Below are 26,529 nucleotides of genomic sequence, written 5' to 3'. Positions count from 1 at the left end.
ATACACCAAAGTGTATAACATACAGTAGAGTTTTCGCTATCCAAATTAATAGGGGAAGAGAAGAGCGTAAAATAATACTGTTAGACAATGATATAATCATTTTTCGGGTAACTTAATTTTATTTAAAAAAGGTATGACTGCTAGTTTACATTAACATGTTCCGTGCCACGGAAATTTTGATGATATTCAAATTTTTGGTAATTTTTGTATATTTTGATATTCTTTCTTTATATTTTCGGTGCTTTGTAATGTATACCGCTATTCTTGACCATGTGTCCCTTAAAGACTATCATAAAACTTCTGTTTCCTTTTCAATTATTTTGTTTATATATATTCAAGAATACTTTGAAAACTTGGAGACCGAGTCATACAGCATTCAATTATTATTTCGAAGCAGATTATATATCTATCGAATTTGTATCGCGAATACAACCTTGTGCTCAACGAACAAAATTATTCTCAAGAAACTAAACAACTAAAGATGTAGGATATTTTGAAACTGACTTCACGACCGGTGCCCTGAATATAAACGAATTATTTAAACACTGCTATCACAGTGGAAATTTCATAGAAATTATCTAGAAATTCCTATCATAGTGGAAAACTGAAAAGGAAAAGGAAAAATTAGATGCCACGAAAGATAATAGAAATAGCGAGCACCTAAACTCCTCGAAAATCTAATTAACCCTGTAAGTAATTTTGATTTACGTGTGCTCGACCGCAACAACTGCGCGCGGTATCCTTTATTCCCGGTGTTGCGCAGCCACAAACCACTTTAAGGGGGATAAGTTATGTACGTGCTCGCGGTCACCTGCTACATCGGCCCTCGAGATGCTTTCGGAGCTCGTTGCTTTCGCGTGCAGGTGCATTGTGTGCCGGTCGGTTCGACGATCTTGAGATCACTCGCGGAACGCGAGAGAAGGCGAACCCGAAAACCAGACGGGAGACAAAGGAGTGTTGAAGCACCGCAGCACTGAACACCCTCTTCGATCCTCTACTGAGGTCGAGTCGAGCTAGATGCTGCTTCGACCCACGAATTATCGCACTCTGACCTTTCTTCAATCAAGAGTTTTCCTTCTCCATTAATCTGTCGAACGTTTCACGTTCGAGTGATAAACAGATCCTCGAGATCACGCATTTGTGGTAGTCACTGAGAGTTAATTGATGGAATCAGGTCGTATATTCAACGGAAATTATTAACGCATTATCACGTGAACCATTTGAATTCGGTTTTTATTTAAATACAGTTTAGAATAATTTCGATCAGGTGAGACGGTATTTTTATTGAAATTATTAAGCTTTTGACCAACTGTTTTTAAAATGAGATAATCAGTCATTTTTACGAAACTTTGTTTGTTAAATAAATAACGGTACATGGGAAAATATATTGTTTATATATATATATATTTATAATGATATATAAATATATAATTATATACTAATTTATAAAGATAAAGTATTAGTGTTCGACTTATATTTGATCAAAATTAAAATTGAATTTTGGAAAATAAAATGGAAAACGTATAAAATATTCTCAAGTGATGATTTTATTTAAGTATAGATTAATCACTGTAATTTCATCGTTTTACTAGAATCGTGTGTGCGTGGTTGAAATATTCATATGAAAGTTCAAACATCAATTCGTAATTTTCTGGAGAAAATTCCAAGTTTTCTTCTGTGCAAGTGATTTTAACCTTCGGACTGTTAGTGTGTATGTGCGAAGTCATTCATGGACTAGGTAAGTATATCTACCAAAGCGATTCACGTATGTCTCAATCGAAAGAAGAGGACTAAGTACGATGAATCGTACAAATTCCCTCATTGCCTTTTCAGTTTACTCAGTTACTTGAAAGCTCGTTTAATCTTTCTGATTGCAAAGAATTTTTCTCTAGGATATCTCCTTCTTAATGTTAGAGCTGTTCAGTATTTTAAGTAACTTATGTAGTAATTGTAACGTTGACACTCTAGTGTTAAATGAACGATTAACACGTTGAACGCTGAGCGATTTCATAGAACAAAATACACAAAATGGAAAAGATATAATATTAAATCATTTGATTGAATCGCGTTATTATTATTGCACGTTTACCTTGCTCAATGTCGCCGCATAAGGTGACATTGTTTATAATATACAAATGTTTTCAAATAATCGCCGTTTAATTGAACGAACTGAATTGTAATTCAATTTGGTTAAAACCTGTTAACAGATTGCGCGCAGGCCCTACTATAATGCGGGATTTTTAGTCTATCGTTTAATTGCTAGTCCTACGTAAATGTAACATTTTAGATACGTATGACACAAATCTAAATTAAAATTACAAAATCGAATACCTTATTCTTTTTCGTAAGTTAGAAACTTCGGTTTGATTAATGTTTAACACTAGAACTACTGTAACAGTCAAAACGACCGGTTTCGATTTGTTTGTTTCGCAACCATCGATATCTTAAAAGCATTGAATATTCGAAATGATTTTGAACATAAATAGTTTCACCTGAATACTACAATGGATGTCTGAAGAAACTGAAAATAATCTATTGTTACAATTTTTATAGGGATTAAATATTAATTGTATTAAATACTTGGCAGTTCTAGTGTAAAAAATATATCAATATAACCACCGATGCTCACGCTTCTAGTATCTGAAATTTGTCCGGCGTACAATGTGTTAACAAGTTTTACCGGTAGGTGACACATGGTAGCAAAAACAAATGCATCGAACTTTATAAAACGAAGTACACAAGACAGTCCCGTGCAGTCAGTTTCACACGTTCACGTTTTCCCTTCGCGGCGCCTGGCCTTCTCAATCATCCAACACGCCCCGGGATCATTTCTTTTCTACGAAAATATCTGGTTAAGACAGTGATCCTCTAACGTCAAGCTTTTAAAGTCTGGCTATAACAGTGGAGGATTAATGGAAATGCACGTCCGGGCCGGGCGAGACGATAGATGTATGAGAAAGACCCGGGGGCTCGGCCGGGATTGATAAAGGCAGCTTTTAACCCTTAACTGGTATTCCGGTTAGCTCGTAACGATGATATATGACGTGGCAGGATCACGACTGACCTTGATGGCCGCTGGAACGAGGATAAATGGGGCGATAGCTTTCGTTGCATCGGCATTCTCTTGCATTAAATATCGATCGAACTGTCGGCCGGATTGTCTCTTAACTTTCGCTCTTCTCCAAATGTGACGACATGTTAACCGTTTGTCAAATCGGCATGCAAACTTGGGAGCCGTTGGTGCCACATAGCGGGTCCACGTGCAGCCGCATACGAGCAATGGGTGAAAGTTCAATATGTATTCGCGAAAACCGCTCGATTTAATGTCTGAGATTCGCCTCATTGGATTTGATGCGACCCCATAAAAATGAATGGGCCAATTTATGGGACTATTGAGTGCTACATATCATCCAGCTGTTTATGGCAGTTTATATGAGATTTGAAACTGAATTTATAAGTGACATCAAGTATACACGTGCCGAACGTGTATAAATTATGTTATGACCTAATTAAAGGGGTACTCGTGCGAAGTAATTTATTTATAGGTCGATGTAAACATTTCCGTAGTTTGGTCAAACATAGAGGAAAAATGGTACTTAATCTCTATCAAGTTTGTATTATAACTTAATTCGATTCCTCTTTGTTGAAGTAAAACAGTTACTCATAGAAAACTCCGCATGCAAAAATATCAGGGTGTCGCCTTTACAGTTGCGACCAGGAAAAAACTCAGGATTTCCAAGTCCGTCCTGATCATGTTGAAGATCAAGCGTACCTGAAAAGGTTGACGATTGTAGTTTTTAGAATATAAATATTGAAGACTGCTTTCTTTCCAGCAGTTCGACGTTGAACAGTCGATGGAATAGGACGTAGAAAGTTCTGGTATATTTCTGTCAACATTGTCTAAATATATATATAAGTATATAAGTTACCTCTCCTTTTTCACTAAGCTCTTGTGTTATTATTTCACATAAATAACCTGCTTCCAACATATATCCTGAACACCCTTAAATAATTAATCTTAAATAATTCATGAAAAATTCAGAATAGCTCATTTCTAGCGTTTCATATATTTTGTACCTTACGAATAGGGATTTTATTAATACTAAAATTATATTAGATGTCATAGAAATTCCTTGCTTAACGTGTTTTGCATATTTACGTACGTTAGTAATCTATAAAAGTGACATTTTATGGACAAAATATATTTTTGTCTTGAATACACGTATCAAGGATTCGAACTTGTGCCGTTAGATTTTGATACGGCTCGCGATGAACTTGATCCCACCACTAGCACGAGCATCACGATCAAGTAATCGACGATGGGAAGACGAGGGGAAACAGGTAGATACATGGACGCGTATTCAACAGGTGCCGCGGTAAGAACGAACGGTGATTCTTTTCTTTTTGTCATTCCTTTTCTTTTTAACAGGCGCCGTCGACTTATGAGCTCTCTTTAACTTTTTACCTCAGAGGGAATGAAACAGTGCGCAGGACAAGAAATGATGAGACTTTGTTTGACAAATATAAGGAAGAATCACATACGAATGAGATTTTGTGAACGAGATGATACTATGCGAACGGCAAATGTTTATTGGATGCGTTTAACGCGTAGAACGCCGCACGATTTCATAGAACAAAATACACAAAATGGAAAAAATATAATATCAAATCACTTCATTGAATTGCATTATTATTATTATTACATGTTCATCTAGCTGAATGTCACCGCATTATTTGGTATTACTTATAATATAAAAATGTTTTTAAATAATCAACGTTTAATTGAATGAACTATAGTTATTCGATTTGAACGTGTTAACATTATATTTACTTCTGTATATATTTTCGATTGAAAGTGTTAGGTTCAGTTTTGCAGTTAAAAGGATAATAGTTCGAAATATTATTTTCGACATTATTTTTTTGTTATACATTAATACAATATTATGAAGTAAATACTCAATTCTTATAAAAGAATTGTGCTTAAAATACTGTTTTCAGTTTTAGAATATTATACAATAAATTTAAAACTGGCTGTAAATTGTATTCGAAATGAAAAATCAAATTCAGTTTGATTAAACATATTTAAAAGTATCTGACGCGATTAATTCAACATTTTCAAAAATAAGGAAGTACTGAAATAAACAATTGGAACACAAATTAAAAAAGGACTTTGATAAGGAATTTCATTGTGTACAATTTAGATATATGTAAAGTTTCAGTCAAGTTGGCAAATAATCTGACAGTTTTAGTTCAAAATATAACCTCGTGGATTCTCTCAACTTTCCCACTTAATTGGCATTATAATATTCTTGAAATATCGCTCTATGAAAATGTATAATAAAACACGCTTTTCTAAAACTTTCTTACGGATATAACTTCTTTATTCATTAAAAAACTATTATTTTATAAAATTTTTATGAAATATAATATATAATATTTTTTATAAATATAATAATTATCATTCCAAGTTATCAGAAAGTTGAAGCCGAAATTAGGTAATAATTAATTCAAAATAAATTTATCGTAATCATTCCATCGTACTACGCAAACTTTTCTATTTTAAATATTATTTTTTCAAAATATACTAATACTATATTTATTCCGAACGTTTGTACGAATGTTTCATAATACTCCAAGTGCTGGAAAAGTTTACCTAGTATTTTGTGATTGATTATGTGCTATAACCACAGGTGCAAATACATTATCACAATTATACAAACTTTGAGCTCATTCGATTATCCATCAGAAGAGAATTCGTCCGAAAGCTGCGCCGAACATCATGAGTCGCTGAAAGCGTGACAAGTGCTTAACCACAATGGCATCCCATCAAGCTCTGTTTGAAGAGTCCACGAATAAAGTAATCGCGAGTCGGAGAGCAGCAATTCCCCTTGTTTTGAAAGTGTCACGGTCTTGTTTGCCTTCTTTCTCGTCCCTCCAACTGCCAGGACTTCGTCTAGCTGCGCGGGTACACAGAGGGGTGATCCCAGCGGACAATAAGAAACAAGATACAATTAAATATTTGAGTTCCCCCTACCTAAATCTTCTTTCGCAGCATTCGAAAGGAACGATCTTTCGTGAAAGTAATGCTATGTGCCGGTGTGAGGGCTTTACTCGCGAGAATAGAACACTCCTCACTAGTCGTAAAGCAGAAAACAACTCTGCAACGAATGACTCTACAATAGCTGCCAGTTTTATTTTCTAGGGAAACTGATGAATCTCTTAGGTACGCACAGCTATTTTCTATATGTCTCGTGAGCGAACCAGAAAACTACGCACCAAATGCAATCGATGAAAAAAGGAACTTTGTTTGAAAAATTCCAGTTTATTATGAACAATTTGTTATACCATTTTCTTTATAACTGTATATAATTTACACGTATATAAGAATTAAAGATATTGTCTAGATATTATCTGTTAGAATACAGGTTGGTCTATGCAACTGTTACAAGTTGTAGCTTCGTTTCAGTTTGTAAAAATATATTGCAGGACAACGATGAACTCAAAGAGTACTACGTCTATGTAGAATCATATTTTTTTTTGTAAATGAAACAATGTATATGGATTTAACAGTTTTATTATCTACTTAGTCAAAAGTTGAATTTTTATTCATGTAGATTGTATTTTCGTATTATTCTATATAAAAAAATATTGAAGTAAAATAGTAAAAAAATTAGTTTATAAGATACTTTACGGTTAATACGTAAATATGCATATTATTTTTGTCTTTCAAGCCGAAATGAAGTATTATTGCTGTATTATCAATACTTAATTTACAGAGTAAACGTAGATAGACGTTTAAGTATTTAAAAAGAAAACGAATGATATTATTTAAATTTTCTTTTAAAATACCTAAGTATTATAAAGCAAACTTTTTACTTTCAAAAGTAACGTAATCTTTAAATGAGTCAAATCGTTACATTTCCAACAGTATATGATTCGATGATTGTACTATTTTATTTTGCGCTATTCATTTCTCCTTACATCTTTTCCTAATGGCACCGAGAGAAGGTCGATGTATAATCAACTCAAATGCGCAAACCACTGAATATTGAATGATCCACTACGTAAAAATTTTACACTACAGTTCTCGCTCTGTAACATTGCGTGACACAACAAAGGCGGCAAGACGCCAGGGAGCAATAGAAATGATTTCATCTTTTCTTTCATTCGCCAGCTACTGCACAGCCAGGGATGAAGAGAGATAGCGCTGAGCAAGCGAGTAAGAAAATAAGTATGAACACGAGCACTTGTCTGATTGGTCACATGGACATGCGTCAGTTTATCATGTCGTGTCTATCCTCTTTCTCTCGTATGCTTCACATGTTAATTGATCTAGACGAAATTCAAAAGTCAATCTCTTTAACCTCTTAGTCCCGAATAATATACATTGGTGCCATAAACATTTTAACACTAGAACTACTGAGCAGTCAAATTGACATTTTCAAATTCTTCTATAGGGACTCTAAGAATGTAACTATCGAGATTTCAGTTTACTTAAGTTTCAGCTTGCGTATTACTAAACCAATTTCTTTAGTAATTTTGCAGAGAAGCATCTGTTACCTTTTTAATAATTGGGGAAAAAGAATTTAGGAATGGGTCAATTAATGTGCCAGAATGACTTATTTCTGATTCCCTCTTTTACAATTACTGAAAAGGTACAGATACTTCTACGAAAAATGATTAACGGAACTAATTCAGTAATAGCAAAACTGAAATGCAACTCAATTGAAATCTCAATAAACGCACGTTTATAGTTTTTATAAAGAAATTTGTAAAAGTCGATTCAAGTGATCGGTAATTCTAGTGTTAAATTACCGGAAAGCTAGGAAACACCTTAACACTAACCGTACCGACACTTTTCCTGCCGTAACCAAGCAAACAACTGTCTGTAAAATAAAGATAAACAAGTTAGATGATAAATGTTTTGTAGTAAAGACAGAAACACAAGGAAAGGCAAGAATTGAAAAACTGAGTAATCGGACAATATAGGAATTGATATTAATGTTACATAAAAGAAAAACACCTAGAATTTTAAATTTTATGGTCTTTTGATCCGTTTCAGGTGCGGTTAGTGATAAAGATAAAGGAAAATTCTACCACACGGGGATCTTTGCTTATGGCGGACAGCTTAATTGCAACTCATTATTATTATTAGTGCTTATCTTATTTCTTTCATTGAAAAGTTTCAGTTTCACTAGAAAGCAGTTGTTTTTGGTCCTCTCTCTGATTTAGGGAAAAAAATGTATATTCAGAGATGAAAGGATTAACGTGAAATTTTGTAAGCGAGAATGTGAGCTTTCAAATGATAGAGTGCGAGAAGCTATGCTTTGCGTTTGAATAAGTCATTCATAAGAGCTCGCATTTATTTTGCTACTTTTACTCATCGTGATTTTTTTTCTTTATACACCTACTTCAGTGTTGGGTATTATAGAGAAATAACAAAGATACAAGTGAGACCATAAGGAGCTAGTAAAAACGCAAACGTGAGAAAAGTGTACATTATCAGGGAAAACCTGCAATTGATCAATAAATGTATTGATGTAAAACGAAAGGTATGAAATATCATTTGAATACATAGGTTATATAAAATTTCTAGTAGCAATATACCAATGAAAATTTAATTATCGAATATTTCTATTGTTGATCGTAAACTGCAAATATTATACGGCTGATCACTCATACATAAACGGGTACAAAGTAATTTACAGTAGGACCTTCTGTAACGCGATTAAAAAATCGTTGAAAAATAACTATGAAAGTAAGATTTTCCATAAGAAAATGATACAAGCAGGGAACTAAGTTCATATAAGCTGAACCAGTATTAAAATGGGGAGTTTCACGCGAAATTCGTACACGTAAGAGGTTTTATTGCAAAGGAATTAGAATAAAACAACCAATGCTTCGTTCGATAAAATTTTCATGGAATAGATGTAACTAAACTTTTTACTATAATGAATTTTAGATGAATTCTGGACAATCGTGTATATTGTGTAATACACGCATAATATCTGCGGTCTTGTCATAGGTGGACGTCCGATTGAAATTCGGCTCCGGTTTTGCGCCTACATCTCCTCGTGGTCACGACGGTTCAACGTTCCTCTAATGGGTATACTAATCGACGTTAATTCGACGACAAGCCGCACGGAAAGCACGTAACTGTTTAAACGAGGCTTATTGACAAGTAACGTATGCAAGCGAACGATCCTACAGTGAATAATCTCACAGGAAGACTGCTAGTGTAGCCCAATTATACCAGGTGTTTCAATCCAGTTGTTTAATAAGTAAAGAAAATGCTGTATACAAACGTAGTAACTTACAAGTATGATACAGGTAAAATGCTATTTCAAGTGTAAATGTTTCAGGCTATTAGATACTTAATTCAAGCGACACCTAGTGTTAAAATTATTAAACCTATTGCTATGAATACGATAAGTTGAACAAACCTGTGACGATTTCAAGTACAGTACACACTTCAAAAATAAGAAAGAATTACATATAATTCGTTCTTACTATTAAGAACGAGTTCATCGAAAGGAAACATTGATTTTAAAATGTAGTAGAGAAGATGAAAGGTTGGTATACAGTAAAATATATTGAATCAATGAAGAATGATTCTGAAATGACATAGTAAAATGTGCATTTTACATTAAAGGATACATTGTACAAGTATAAAAAGATCATGCATGTATAACATTAATGAGCTTGATTATGGTTTACATTGTAAGAAACACTGTCTGACGACGTATAGGCATATAGCCATCTACAATCTACATACATTAACATTACAGAACTGTAGACATCTAAACTCTCTTGCAATTTCGAAGCTGCTAACTACCATTTAATATCTAAATCATCTTGCAACCCCCGCTGAATCACGCACGTGCAGCTCTCACTCCAAGGGCGATCGAACAAAGATTAAGCACAATGCCGGAGGAAAGACCAAAAGGTCCTCGGGCGATTTTGAAAAAATATCACCGACTATGTATTTAGGTCACGCACGTAGGTAGATGGACAGCATGCTTAATCCGGCCGAAGAGATCCCGACAATGAGGATGATCCCCGGGAAAAGACAGAAATCCGTTTAGTTACGGTACCCAAGTGTCCTTTCGGGTAATAAAGCAACGTATCCCGGCCCGCTGCTGCGAGACTCCGGCCGTTTTATCTGTATCCGATTTATAGGCAGTTTGATGGATTTAAAAGTGCCATTTTCATCCTCGACGGGCCTCTTTACCGCGCAACATACACCGATCCACTCTGCCGGTAATCGGTTTTGCGAGGCATTGCGTAGCATCTGCTTGCGAGATTAGCCCACGCGATCGGAGCACTCCGACTCCTGAAAAATTTATGAGTCCTCCGGCACGAGGAAAAGAGAGGTTGCCCGATCGATAACTATCTGAACGCGTACACGCGCGGGAATCACGTGTTGGGAAAGGCTTTCGCGTGGACGATTGCGACAATCCAGTTACACACGTTTAATTGGTCGCTTACAATGGAGAGGGCTGATGCTCCTCGGATACGCGGCTACGCAACTTCCATTATAGTCGCTCGTTATGAATTTATGTCAGTGGAACGACGCGCGTAGAATACCACGGAATAATGTGGGGACCATTCCCCACCCCCCCGGTTTGACGACGAGGCAATGGATTTCGCGTATAACTGTTAACGTTTTACAGATTTTCGGTATCGAATGTTGAACGTTTTGAACATTGATTTTGCACGATGGAACTAAACTAACGTACATTGTGAAAGGCTTTTTGTTTGTTAGTTTCGAAGTCTTTTCGATGAGTTCGCAAGTACCCTTTTCAGATTTAATGTTTATTTTTATGCGAATGTGAACGTTATAATTTATTTAAATTTGTCTTGCATTTAAATATTGTAGATTTGTCATTGTTTTTTGATATTTAATGTGAAAGCCGGGATTCTTTATAGATACTCGGAATAATTATTGATAGGTATTGTCGCGTTGCTCTGTTGTCTTTTTATTTGTGGGTTTTAAGTATTTTTGTCATAGGAAAAACAATTTATTCGTTTTTCGACTCTTAGAGATGTAAATTATTGAAGTAAATGTTACGCCTTTGAGTTCAATACACTACATAATAATTTTCTAAATTCATTGCTGTATAAGTAACAAATTTCCGTTAGAACTTGAAAGCTTTTTATATAATTTAAAGGAAACCTGTTTTCTTTGCAGATTCTCAATAGATATTTTGTCATTCTTCAAAATCACTCATTCTCACTTCACATATTTCAGCGTTATGTTACAATTGATCACCACTCTCCTCGAATATTTTGCGATCAACGTCGTTTACAGTGAACAGTAACAACTCACTCGTTTCAGTCAAGATCTACCACCAAAAGATTTTGCTTGTAAACCTTTGAATTTATGCACAGATCAATTTGATACAGCAATAAATTCCATGAAATCTCTTCTAAGAGCTATTTATATAGCCGCATTGTTCTATTTAAAAGTCTGCAAGTATCCACGTATCATTGTCATTTTCTCGGATTCATTTAAATCCCATTGAGGCTACAATCTCGAGATGCACTGTAAGAATATCCAAGAGGAGAGAAGATTTTTCGAAACCCACCGAGATCCTTTAAACAGCTTACAATTTCTCCCAACACACTGTCGGAAGCAACGAAGTAACGTAAAATATTTCCTTAAATGTCGCGCCGCCAGATTTCAGTCTTATAAGGCCACACGCATTTCGAAAGGTTTCCCCGCTTGTTCCAACCATTTGACTCTCATCAAGATTCTTCATTCCAGGAAGTTCGTACTCGGCGCTAATTACTCCAACGATTCCAGCTGCGGTAAGAAAAATAGTTTAAGGACTGGCATCGTTTCATCATGTCACTATGCAACAACCGCCTTTCCCTTTGACAACCGCGGGGCGGCAAAAAGGGTCGAGAGGGAAGACAGAGAAAGAGAGGTAGACAAAGAGAGAAAAAAAAATGGTAACCTCGAGAAGGGGGCAAAGCCGTTCTAGTTCTTCGCGCCTATCGTTACGTACGATTTTCCAAGTCGCGGGACACGCTCGGTCGACGCACGCCACTCCCGAAATAAAAGAAGCTACAACCCTTTTACCTACGGTCGATATTCCGCTCGGCGGCGGAAAAAAACCCTTTATACTTCTTTCGTCCCGTTCCTTCACGATGAACGGAACGAAAATCGTCGAACGGCCCATTTGCAGCGCTGTTTCCGTAAATAGCTAATGGTTCGAGTGCTTGAACGCGGTGTCGTGTTTCTTCGGGGGACCGGGACCTAAACTAACAGATCCAGACCTTTCCTCTATGCTTTTCCTATAATTTGTCTGCCCCGATTCTTTGGCACACGTGACTGCTATTTCCAAGCACTCGAAATTGTTACACGTTTTTCGTTGATGCTGTAGCGAACTACGAGTGGAAATTAAGTACATTTCGATTCGAATGTTTCGCTCTGTTTATTAGTTTCTGTTTTATTGGATAAGAATTGAATAATTAGGTTTGGATTTTAGAGGGGGGCGTAAGTGACTTTCATCCATAGAAGTCGTAAATTCCAAAACAGCACGAGACCACTTTTTAACATTATCTAGACTCTGAGATAACAAGATTAAGATTTCCATCATTCTAATTTGTTTCTACATTATAACCGAAATTTGTCCTTGCACATTATTTCCGAATATGTTCATTAACATATATAAGCAGAATCAAATTGAACTTTATCTGCTTATTTGATTTTTTTTTAAAGGAAATTGTATTCTTGTCAAAGCTATATACAATAAATTAAGTGTAAAACGTTGTACTACGATATTTAGTTTCTTCGAATTTTACGGTTTCTTACTTGAATAATTCTAAATGCACAGTATATGTTCATACGAAATACATTTGTACTGTTAGACACATTTTTGCACTTTTCACGGAACTAATATATTTGGTCTGAAAAAGCTTGACATATTTTCATTGTATTGCAAGCTAAAGGTTGTTAAATGTCATGCAAGGCCATCATCCAAAAGCATTTAAAAAAGGAATACAAATGTTCTGTCAGACCCGTATTTGAAAAGCAGTGAAAAAGTATAAACCTGTGACAGGTTCCTTCATTTGTTTGTTCAATATTCTGTGTTAACCCAGTATTTGATATTTTTGTACGCTGATTAGTTCTAATGAATCGAGTCTGTGATATACGTATGAGGTAATCAAATATAATGATTAACATATTATTTAATGTAAGATTTGAAGATATTCTGAAACTTAGAATCAAAGATTACGGTGAAAGTAAACTATTTGGATGATTTAATTAGACGACCGTAAAACGCCCAGTTTCTTAGGCAAATGTTGAACACTAGTGCTTTGTTACCTACAATTCTACCTAAATGAATGTAACTTGTAATGCGATTCCATAAGTAAACAGTTCATATTTAATAGTTAACAGGTTCTAATTAAATTTTATATACTGGATACGACATGAAAATTATTTCCGAGATAGAGTTCCGAATTTGTATTACTTTGAAAGAAATTTCAAATAGTGTATTAAATATCTTAATTGATAACGTTTCTAAAAGATTATTTACTATTATAAAAGTGAAGAAGAAATGTTAAAATATCAGAAATAACGTTACGAAAAAGAGGATCATAATTTACCACTATTCCATAATTTTAAACGCAACCCTAGCAGGTAATTTTTTTCTTTTCAGATATGTTTGAATGATAACCTCTTAATTTTCAATGAAAACAAACATATGTCAAGCTTTGTCTAAATAAATACGTATATCGATGTTATGAAAACCGCAAAAAATGTGTTTGCGTCCGTAGTTACTCAGCGGTATATAAGATACCTGTGAACATCAAGAACAGTATTTCCCAACCTTTTTTGTGCCATGCCCCACTAAGCCTTTCTAAAATTGTTATGCCTCCCCTATATAACATATATATATAATTTTTAATATTATATTATAATATTTTTATAATATTTTTGCTATTTTGTTTACGTGCGTAAATATTGTGAAATATATGAAGTAATAGTTCAAATTTCAAATTGCCCCCCTGTGGGGCGACGGCCCCATATTGGGAAACACTGATCAAGAATGTTACTTCTCCAGAAAACATAATTCTCCGATTGGTACATGCTAACCTAAAGACTGAGCATCAGAGGTATCCCATGGGAGAGTCTACTAAAAAGCCGCACGAGGACAGGCGATTTCGCTGAGGAGGGAATCCCTCGGAAAGGTGAGAATATCCATGCACAGGTCAGCAGTTATCGATTGCTGCATTGTGCCTTGTCCAGAACACGATGTCCCAATTTCCAAACTACAAAAGAGGGGATGCACATGTCGAGGTATCAGCTTCGTATATATATACGCCGATGTGTGCTGCAAAGTGAACCCAGACGCGCAAATATCAGCGCAACAGATGATGTTCTTCAGGGAAATAATACGTCCCGTTTTAGACATCGCGATTGCTGATCTCTTTGATCTCCCGCAGGCACCTGGCAACGAAAGTCTGTCATTCGTAATAATAACTCGACATTCACTGGGAAGCCTCTTTCGGGGGTCCTAGCTTATCTCCAGTTGCATCTTATTGCGAGAATCGTACATTGTTTCGCGTTCTCTCCTTTCATGCTTCTTCTAACCCCACAACGTTTCTCATCCCCCCCATTTTCGGTTCTTTCTCTTTCTAGCCATTTTCTCCGTCATGGCGAACATCTGTCAGGTTCGAATAACTTCATCTATGTCAAAGAGAGGCGGACTTTTGCCACTATTTCAATTTTGCGAAGTTGAATTTAGTTTGTGGGCTACTTCGTTGCAACTATGGAACATAGAGGGCAGGTTCCATTTTGTTGGCATGTTAGTTTTTGGGTCACCGTTGGTGAAGATTTTTCGAATGTCGATCTACTTCTTTAAATGAAACATTCCTGCGATCTGTTTAATACTTTCTGATTATTATGGGAAGGATTTATGCTTAATTGTTCTATGAATGCTATTCTTGTTTAATTTGCCGTTGAATTTCATTTTTAACTGTAATCTTACAATAGGTTGAACATTGAATAGTTACATATTTTGAAAAGCGATGTCATATGTAATATTTATAACAGTTGAAAGTAAATTTATAAGAGTATGTATTTTTCTGCTGAAATTTTCTATTTTACGGGCTCTACTGCTTATTTGTAACTTTTTTAATACAGATCGAATTGACATAATATCACTATTGACGTAACAACAATATAATAACTTACAGGCATTACCTTTTCTCTATAGTATCTCAGTATCTTTTCCTCGGCAAAAACTTGTATTTAGTATAGAAGTTTTATGTAATTAATAATTGAAAATAGATATGTAGTTTATTAATGACAATCGTAACGTGATTTAGATTGGAATGAAGCTGAAGACAGGGAATTATTAAATTTTATGAGATTATGGGGACGAACGATGATTAACTGCGTTTAAGTAAACGAAAACATCTGAAAATGAAGAGTAATATCTATTATTAAAGGGAATTTTATGATCAGGATTTGCAATTAAGTCTCAGGAGATTACTCCTGAATTGAAGTAGATTAACGTAGGGCAGATTGTTCCTATTACGGATTATCCGTGGCTCTTACGGCAGAAATGAATTTCGTAGAAAATGGCGTCTCAGGTTGTCGAAGGGAGAAAATTTCAAGGAAGTTTCACTTATCTGTCTCAATTTTCAACGCAGTTATTTGAAATTTGCATTGTGCTGCGAATTACATTAGAAGTTTAATCTTTATTCTGTAAAACACAATTTCTTGTTACCGATTTTGCATGTGATCTTACATGCATGAAATGTACATGTATAATACAGCTTATTTCACTTGTTCTTTCAATTTTGGTGTTCCTTCTTTTATTTATATTATACAAATATTCCTGCAAAATGTTTATTTTTATTTTCTTTTATGTTTGTTACTGAATTAGGGAATTCAGTGATTCTGTTGTAGCAAATGGTAGAATTAATCTAATATTAAAAAATCTAAAATGCATCAATGTATAATTTATAACTTTCTACTGAATCTGATTGTTATTTTTACAACAATCACTGTATACGTTTTCGTCATAATATCTATTGCTTTTATGAACTACGTACCTCTCCTTTGAAGAATAAAAATAATAACAAACACTTCTACTAATTTCTATAATTACCTAATTATTTGTATTGCATATCTAATAGTTTCATATTTATTAGACTCAGTTATTAGTAATCGAAAACATCAACAGTAATAATTGATTACTAACAGTTAACTGTCACCGACACCCACTCTACAGTACATTGCATTTGTTACCTACCATTTTTATATAAAATTTGTATAAGTTTTATGCATTGTATAACCCATAAGTACCTATAATTTTTATTTACGAATACTTATAATAAACACTAACTGATAAACGTTGTTGTAAATATATTCAGGTTTACATTAGTATCACTTCAATTTACAAACAGGAATCGAGAATGCGAGTAACCATACGAATATTAGTTATTACATACTACAAATAAGTATATTTAAAAGAACTCGTGACAAAAGTTATGAATACTTATATATAAAATGTTTAAATCTTATCTCAATATTGCTGTTATATTTTACAGACCTTTAATTATATCTTTCAACTGAATTTCCAAAGAAAATATTGTAAATCGCTTTGAAATAGTTCGTCAAATCTATACTTGCACGATCGAAATTGTACTGTAAGTTCAAACAGTCTCAGATCGTTTCGCTTCCTCTGCGTTCAATCGGCCGCTAACCTTTGAGTCTTCATTTTTTCTTCTTATTCCCACCCCCATTCGAGATGTGGCTCGTCAACGGTCCTTTCTTCTTCCGCCGTCCTCTCTAATTGGCCGTTTAATTACCGTAATCAAAGGGAGCCCCGCAATTCGTCACATTTCGCGGGCAAATAATTCGCAGTGAAACGCAGTGGAAAGAGGGGAGAGCGGCAGGCATTTGCATAAGCGGTGTCCCTGTGCCGGACACACGCAACGATCGATGCTCCAGGGTCCGTTCTGCATTTTTGCATTTTCATTCGGCACTGAATGCCTCGTGGGATTCGCCGCCGTGCTGCCAGCCTGACACAGAAATTTTGAATTCCACGGGAAAAATGCCTTTAACCGATCGCGATCTCGATTCCATGGAACGGGGAAAAGTAAGTTTTATTTCTGCACGGGGATAATCGAATAAAATCCAGTTATTTCATTAGAATTCAATTGATAGATTTCTTTCTTTTTTTAAAGAATTTAATAGAAAGCTGTATACACAGTGTATTCAGGAATATTGGCAAGTGAACGAGAATAGGTTTCTATTTGCTTTTGTGCACCTTTGGGGGCGTTTGAATTTGATTCAATATGATGTATGAAAACAAATGTTTATAGTCATTTTTGGAGAAGAAAATTGAGTTTATACTCGTTGAAAAGATTCTTTTGCCTTTTTACTTATTAATGTTCTGCTTACACGAACTATTAAACAAGTGCTAATTATTGAATGGAAACAGAATAATTAATATTTGAAACACAAAGAATTAAAATCTGTTGGTCGTTTGTTACAATTTTTAGCATAACAAAGTAATAAAACAGTGAGTTCCAGTGATTTAAGTTACGTTTTGTGATACTTGTGTTTAAACAAACCTTTAATAAATTTTGAGCCTGTTTCAAATTTATGTTTAACAAGAAAGTTTTAACAATAACACCACTTGCATGATTGAGTAGAAAAATGTTTTATGATAGCAGAAAGTTTAGTAATAACTTGTTCTTCTTCTCATAAAAATTGTCAACTCTTGTTGTTCACTGAATGTAATCAACAGATTTTTTTCTGCTTAAAGGCGCTACGTCTTTCGAATTCTCGGCAACGTTAAAAGGGAAAAATATCCGAGTTTGTAAGAACGCCGGTGCTCGCCCCCGCCTCGTCCTTCTTCATTTGTACCTTTTCAGCGAACAAGGAGCCTTATAAATCCTATCCTTTCTGCAACGAGACTTGGTGTTACGATATTTTTCCGTAACCAAACGTGTAGCCCGAAGACCAGACAAGAGGAAATCACGACGAGAGAAAGAGACGTACCGAAAAAGAGAATGTTTCAATTTCCTGCCGCGGGCGCTTTATTTCATTAAAAAGCCGTCAATAATATTACGTTACTCACGAACCGTAAATGTGTGTCTAATTGCATAACTTAACGTGGACGCTTTGAGCGAAAGCTAAGTGACCATAACACTAACCATACAACAATGTGATAGCTTTATTGATACAAATGTTGGTACAAAAGTTGGAGATCACTTATTTCGCGAGAAGAATTTTGTATACATTATAATATTCAATTTATAATAATACAGCTATTGGAAAACAATAAGACTACAGTTATTAACTTTTATTTATTGAAGTCTGACTATTTTATTCTTCTTTCATCGAGATAGTTTCATATTTTACTAATGAGTCTGTCGTAAGAAAATAACCTAATGATCAGGTCAAATATTATGAACCCCAAAAGATAAAGAAATTATTTCAAATAAGAAAATCCCATAAAAATATTAATAAAGGAAATAGCGACTCATATTATTTTTTGTTTCATTTGTTTTTACAACTAAAAAAAGTAACCTCAGAGGAATGCTAGTAGACCGAATGCAACAGTCTCAAGTTAAATGAAACAAAACCAGTTTTCCGTTGATTCGATTATTAATTAAATATTCGCTATATTTAGATATAACAGATAATAAAAGAATTGTAAAAAACAAGCCTAACACGCAAAAAAGAGTGAGTCAACCTTTCCAAATTAATTATAGTTTCAATGTATTATCAAAAACCGTAACGAGTACGATTAAAATTTAATAATTATCAATCTAATCATTCTTTGCACTGATCACTGACAGTTACTTGACAATAGCACTCGATAAAAATAGTGCTCTGCGTCATCGTCTAGCGATAAATGTCCGAGGAAAGTCAGTTAATCGTTTTTCATGGAACTAATTACATAGTATCAGTAATTAAGATACTATTGTACGACGAAGCGACGATGAAAGTATAACTTTTCTGGTGGCCCTATTACGAAAATTCAGAATCACCCGCATAGGGAAGAATGGACACCGTTGTTCCTGTCGGAGACGCCGGAAGTCAGTGATTCCTCACGCCTCGATTTGTCACGCCTGCCACGTGACGGACTATTATAGAGTCAGCTGCTTTTTTGCCTCCTTTCTGGTATAACAGGGGAACCTCCTCGCTCGCGTGTTAATTGAAGCTTTCTTTTTACGGTGAGCTCGTTTTATCGATTCCGAGCGATGTCTTTTTATTTTTCTAGCTATGTATGGTTTACGAACATGGACGTTTGATAAATGACCCTCCCGTATAGCACTCTTTTATTGTTTATTTCTGATTCATGATATTCACGAGTCACTCTTTCGACTACTTTTACGTTGTTTTCCTTTCAATCCTTATTGTACCATTTTTTAAATATTCCAACAACGAAACTGCTTATTTCTCATACCCACGGATTCGTGGAATAACGAAAATTTTATTTATTCGTTTGATTTGAATTAAACAACTTTTAAACGGTAAAACCGTAATTTTGTGAAATTCATATTATTTATATTATCAATTCATAGTGTTAAAAGAAAAGAATATTCACGTTACTGTAAAAGTGCCTGATTTTCCTGGAGAAGGAAGTTTGAAAACCTATTACAACATGCTTCACATTACTTTCACACACACTGTGCATTCATTATTATGCAATAATTGCGATAAAAAGGGAACATCGAATTTTCCAATGTTATTTCACGAAGTTGACAATTAAATGAATACTAGTTTTGTTTTTCTGTTAAAATATCCGATAGGTAAGATAGAGAGTAAAAGTTCGACTGTGGTGTCATTACGTTTTTTATTCCATTATGTTCTCTAAATGCAGTTATCCGCGTTACGGATACATAAAACCGGAGGACTAGTGTATACAATAAGTATAAAAATGAACAGCGGTAGACCCGGTTTTCCATTCATTTCGAGAGGTATACGAAAAAAGAGCGGCGACCAGCAAGCATTCAATGAACAATACACGAGACAACGACACAATTTTCGTGCACGCGAAACCCAATCGTTCGTTTGTCTCAATTTTCACTCCATTTCACGCTGTCGCGGTCATAAATCGGCGGGCAAGAGCCGTACCCGAGTTTGATATCTATGCGTTCATCGCCGCGCGTGGATTACTGTAATTAATTCACGGCCAGGTGATTCTTTGATGGTGCGCAGTTCGTGTCATCACGATCCAGCCGTGATTAATTAAATTTAATTAAGCTCGCTCGTTTTCTTGTAACTCGATGCCACCACGGCCTCCCATCGCGCGTCAATAATCGACACGATCAGTTGAACATTATCGAACCTACGGAAGTAACGATGGGATCAATCAAATGATAAACTTGTTAACAGATAGCAGATTTTCGGTATTCGAACGTTCACGATTGTGTAGATCAAATGAAAAGTTCGGATGAACTTCTGGGGTAGAATTTACACTGTTGTCATGATAACCCGATATTTAATCGACTAATGTAATTCCTGTTTATGCTGTTTTAACAAATAAACCGTTTTTAATAAACCGAAGCGAATTGGATCAAAATCAGAATACTCGACGTATTTGTTATGTTGTTGTAGAAATAAACATGATAGAATCGAAGGGAAAGGGTCGAATTCGTGATTAGTCGAAAATGTATAATTGGAATTTCACATTTAAAATGGCAAGCTAAGCTTGGAAATTCAAATGTGTTTATTACTATTGGGGTGTCTAAATTCGGTAATTGTAATTTCAATTACATATTATATATTAGCAGTTTGAATGATGATTCGATAGCAGTTAATGATGAAGCTACAGTTACTTCAAGAATAATTATAGTTGTTACAGCAGAAAACTATTTATATATTTTCCATTTCCAGTGATTTCATTTTATTTATAGCACAAACGATGCAATTGTTGTAGTGACTTGTATTACATTATAATATACTTGTAGTTAAATTTCTGTGTTAACGTAACATAAATGGTTGAATATTGTAAAAGTCAAAGAAAAAGAAAAAAGAATAAAATCGGAAAGGATGGGACGAAAAAAAGAGTGAAACTGATAAAATTGGAGAACAAAAAGTGGCAATATTGAAAGAGATAGATCTACTGAACGAAATTAAATTAACAGAAAGGAAAAATAAATTGGAAACGAGAATAAGAATAAAAATGGATATAAAAGCATAAAAAAGAAAGAAACCGTAAAAACATGCAAAATGCAATATTATTATTGATATATGTAGGTGTAGATAACTATCATTACTATTTATACTCCCCTCTATTTCTATTGTACGACTTTTATGATATAAAATGTTAACTTTGTGATACGAGATCAGTACCATTTACTACTATTAAACTTGTGAATTATTTAATAATTTTAGCTTGAAAGTAAATCGTATCTTAACAATGAAAATCATATAAAATTTGCTGAAACTTATATTTTTCCCATGCCGCATACGAATATAAAAATAACTACATTGAAATTCCGAAAATTCCTTAAATTAACCCTTTGCACTCGGGAGGTGACTCTCAGTCGCCACTCGATTTGACGAAGTAAAACTATAAAATCTGACATTTAATGTTGAACTTTGTACAATGTCTCCATATGTGAAATATTGGAATAAAACAGCTTTGTTCCTCGATGTATCATACTTGTGATTTCCCTTCGAGTTAGTTCCAAAGAATATCGCCTTTGTCTTGTCAAAAAATATTAAATATTTCTAGTAAGAAACTTCCGAGTGCAAAGGGTTAAGAGAATGTTAAGAATTTCATCCACCTCGTGTGAAGTACATTAAATTCGCATGATCAATTATTCAAATTTTCATTTCCTTCTGCGAGTGTCGCACATTCGAATCCATAATCCATAATTTATCCGTAAGTCACATGAATAATAACGCCCAGAATTTCCGAATTCACTATCGAACAACATGTAATTCTTTATCCAGTTTTATGACTTCCGGTGTGGCTTTTTTTCGCGGTCGTTCGTCGTTCACGTCCAATGAAATTAAGAACATCGTTCGTCTTTCCTTCGGAGCAGGAGACGCTGCATGGTTCCCCGCGGAGTTTTTGTTCCCGTTTACGGAAATATGAAAGCAACGGGTCGCAAGAAAAGAAAGTCTTTTCCTGATCCGGATCGCGATTACGATGGCGACTATTTTTCACGTGCGCCCCGATTCATCTCGCTTTCGGTTGGACGCGATCGCGACGAGGATCCTCGCAGACCCAGAAAAACCCGAACGGTAGGGGACGAATGTCTTTTCAAATCCGACAGATCGCCGGTTCAATGATTAATTCATTACTGCGGAATGGGAATGGATATAGCGAAATAAATCCGTTTTTTCCCTCCTTCTTTTTAGTTTCTCGTCGTTCTATGGTTATATTTCATTCTAAAATCTTCATCACCGAGCATCATGTATATTTTTCTCTGTCTGTAAGCTTAATAGATCTTTATCGAAATATTTATCAGAGTTTTCATGATTAGCACGAATGTTGGGTGGTGGAATTAAAATGTGAGAGAATATTTTATGATTCTCGAGCAGGCCGTTATAACGCACAATAAAAGTTTATATTGGTTTTCCATTGAACTCAATTTTTACTATATTTTCGTGACAGTAAAATAAAGGGATGTTCTTTCGACAGAAATGATTTTTTAATGGGTTAACTGCCACTCACCCCGATCGGAGTGTATTTTTTTTTAATATTAAAAGAAATAATAAATTATACTTGAAATTAAAGGAAGGTATTAAGTATTTCACTGACATATTATTATCAGTAAAAAAAAATATTCGAAAAAATCCCAGCTAACAACTGAGAATATTATTGACAGTCACCTGTTAGGTAGCCGGTGAATAACACTGATATGTCTATGAGATCCCAAAGACATAATCATCCTTTAATAGATACTATTAGATTTTCGTTCCTAGCAACATCAAAAGGTAAGAGGAAGAAGAAATTCTCTAAATCAAAATACATCTAATTTAATATTTTTGAATTTCGATCATAGAGGAATTTTTGTTGTTGAAAAATTCGTTGTTAAAAGATATAGCACAACGTGACATACCATTATAAATATCTGCTCGCTATTACACTGACAATTTAAATAAACAGAAATAAATACCTAGATATAATATTTAAATGATATGTCCATACTTTATACGTCATTTGTCGTGTTCACCGCATAGGTGGAATAAATATTTTATTCTCTCAAAATTCCAGATGGATTGTATTGAAATTATAAATAGAAATTTCGTTAATTTAGTAAACGAATATCTTTGAGGACACCGATAGGGTAGTAATGTTTTTCCTCTTTCCCTCTTTTCATTTGTTCACCAATCATACAATAATGGTTATATAATAATTGATTATTATTAAAATTACCTAATTATTATTTAATTAATTTCTACATATGATTGAAAAGAGTAAAAGTGATTGTAAATTATGTTAAAGGACAAGTAATTTAGTATAAACATCCACATCTTTCCACAAGCTGTTCCTAACAATTTTTTCTACCGAAAATGTAACGAAAACGGAAAAAAATGTACGTGCAAAACATTTCACCTCCATCCATGAAATAAATGTAAATATTTTTCTCTCTGTGGACTACATCGATCTAAACTACGATAATATTTAAAATTAGCTTGCGGCGATACTGGAAAAAAGGAATCAGGTATATGTATAGTATGGTACTTATGTACATTGTACACCCTTTAGCATTCCATTAGAAATAAGTTATGAGATGGCGGCGGTAAAAATCTCCATCCAGTTTATTTCTTCCACGGTCTTTTTCATATCGGTGGGTTTGCTAGCTCGTATAGCCTTCTCCTAACATTCCCCTCGTGGCCTAGTTTTTGACCGCTGCGAACAGTTCGCCCAAACAAATATCAATTCTACGGAAGCCAAACAGCCGGCGGCTATTTGCAATTCACCTGGATCGAAGTTGCATTACCACTAACCCACCGAAAGTCACTCGTTTATAGTCTACTGTGACACAAATGATCCTATTTCTTATTGCAATGGAAAAAGTACTTGCCTCGTGTCAATAGTTATTAGATACTTTCCATATAATATTAACATTTATTCTTGCATCGTAGGAAATTCATAGCTAGAGAAGTGTATAAGATAATTGATCTCTTTCATGATATTGTTACTACTACTGATAGTCTAAATAAACAATTGAGAACTTCGTGTTACCAGTCGTTATGTTTTTTAATAGTATTAAAACAATGCTCTTATGACATGAAATTTTACTCATGATAGTCTTCAAGATTTAAATAATTGGTTACGCGATGCTTGTTTTAAAGATGTTTACGATGTGAAACGCATGATATATATGCCCATGTATTCATTTCAACTTACACTAATTACAATGAATTCGTTTATTTATTATTCAGTATGTTTTCGAGATCTTTAATTGCAAGTAGGAATACCTTGAATTATACGTAAAAGGAATCGAACTTTGACTTTCAACATAAAATGTTAATGAAATAAATAAAATTTATTTACTACTACCTCGTGGTACGTGTTGTCACGCGTACAATGTGTTATTCTTCAAACTTCTTGATTAATCGAAAATAACTTTTACAATGAAATGTAGTGTAAATAATATATCTCTTTGTTCAGTAATTTATTAGAGTTAGACGTGATAATAGAACTATCTATTGGTTGTCAAAACGTCATGTCAAACGTTATTTACATCAAATTGTATTTGAACATTATGATCGTTGAAATGCAATACGGGTATCTATTAATAATATCTATTAACACTGAATTGTCCATAATTTTGTAGAGGCATATTATCTAATGATATCATTTTCATCGTTAATGGACAAATGTGCTCATTACCGAATGATCGATTGTATCCCTTCGTTTGAAAAAAGAAATCGTATTTTCTTCAATGAGAAAAGAGGCAAATGTTGCAATTAGTATATTCCCAGGAATGTTCTCTCGAACATCAGCAATTCATTCTGTCGACAACGTTGACCAGTGACTGCGGCATATATGAGAGATCGGTGGCTAGCGGAGGGTGGGTTTTTTAGCGGAGACAGCAGCTGACAATAGCCAGCACAATGCAAGCACCGTATGCTATTACAAAGGCTGACAATAGATTGGTAAAAAGGAAACCAAGTAAATACGAGACCTCTCATCTCGTACACGAGAATTACATTAATGAAACTAACTAATACTAGAACAATGGAGAGGGAAACTTCACCCTCGTGTATTTGCAACCCCTTCGTCCTCGGTTTAACATCATTTTGAAAGACAGGTTTCATCTTTCCGTTTTTTATACTTTTCAATACTTGTCGATTCTTCTTAATAAAATTTGGTATTTCAATAAATTTGTAATATTTCCATAAGTCAAACGGAAGTATAATTGTACTCTTATTATAAGAAATAATTCATCGATGAAATGAATATTAAGTCGGACAAACTTAAAAAAAATCCGAACGGTACTACAATTAGATGTATGAACTCGAAATTGAACTGAAAATTAAAGTTTATAAAAGTCAATGAAGGACTAAAATAATTATATGTTGTGAACAATTTTTAAAACGTTTAATTTTTATCTCTGCTTTGAATTTTCAACTTTAATTAAAGTATTTCAATTTATATAGGTGGAATTGTACCCACTCTATTATTAAACGGAAGCATGAAATGTTTAAATAGTTATATATGTAAAAGCGTAGCCAGTACAAATAAAATTTTAAAATCCTTTGTGTTAATTAAAAATTTTGTCAATGAAATTTTTTCTAACTCTGAGTGAACGTTACTTTGTCGAATGAAGAACAAGAAGCAGTTTCTAGTATCAAAGCTAGATGTTAAATAAAATATAAATGAATATTACAAGTAATGATAGGCATCAATGTAATCGTGACTAAAAAAATTAAGTATTTCCCTCTTTCCGAACGTTAATCACAGTTACAGGGATAAATGCACTCTTTTGTTTCAATTACAATGACGTACATCGTAAAGGTTACGTATTTTGTTAACAATAAATTGCTATTGAATTCGATAATAGAACACGCATTGCCTTCCATGGATTTTCATTGTAAAATATCGTTCGTGCGGCAGAGAGTTCAGATATTCAATGCTGCATTGACGCGAGAACAATAATTAAGCGTTCTGATAATTATTGGCTTGTCATATCGAAATTAGCCAGTGGAAGACAATAACTGAGCGGAATTCCGTCATTTCGACGACAGTTCTTAATGGGGGCTTAGGGTTGCCAAATTATTACCGCGCCTGTTGATTGGACCCTCAAAGCTGCGATTAAATTTCACGGTTTGCTTTGTTAGGCTTAACATTTCTCCAATAAATACGTATTGGTGGCACTTACAAGGTACGAAATTATCAGTTTAATATGATGAATCAACAAAATGCAATGTCACAGAATATATTTTCAAGGTCTCTTGAAATGAAGCGATTACGTAGAAAGGGATATAAAATCTTACACCAGAAATTATTTCGAAATAAATACAAAATGAAAGAAATGCCAATATTAATTGAAGAATAATATGACTATTAATAATCATAT

At 34.4% G+C, this 26,529-nt stretch overlaps 1 protein-coding gene across 7 annotated transcripts in view; it reads right to left on the bottom strand.

The window, feature by feature from the left end:
- The window catches only part of Ten-m (teneurin transmembrane protein Ten-m), an 887,979-nt gene that overhangs the window by 105,546 nt on the left and 755,904 nt on the right, over positions 1 to 26,529 (bottom strand). Inside the window, exon 2 of one of the 7 annotated variants that reach the window (XM_076367130.1) lies at positions 5,721 to 5,957. The exons of the other annotated variants lie outside the window; for them this stretch is intronic. The gene's annotated coding sequence lies outside the window, so the exon portion shown is untranslated. The remainder of the gene's footprint in view (positions 1 to 5,720; positions 5,958 to 26,529) is intronic. 7 annotated transcript variants of the gene reach the window in all.

The sequence above is a fragment of the Nomia melanderi genome, chromosome 4, assembly GCF_051020985.1.
Source record: "Nomia melanderi isolate GNS246 chromosome 4, iyNomMela1, whole genome shotgun sequence".
NCBI classification, from domain to species: domain Eukaryota; kingdom Metazoa; phylum Arthropoda; class Insecta; order Hymenoptera; family Halictidae; genus Nomia; species Nomia melanderi.
This window is presented reverse-complemented; position numbering and strand designations above follow the sequence as displayed.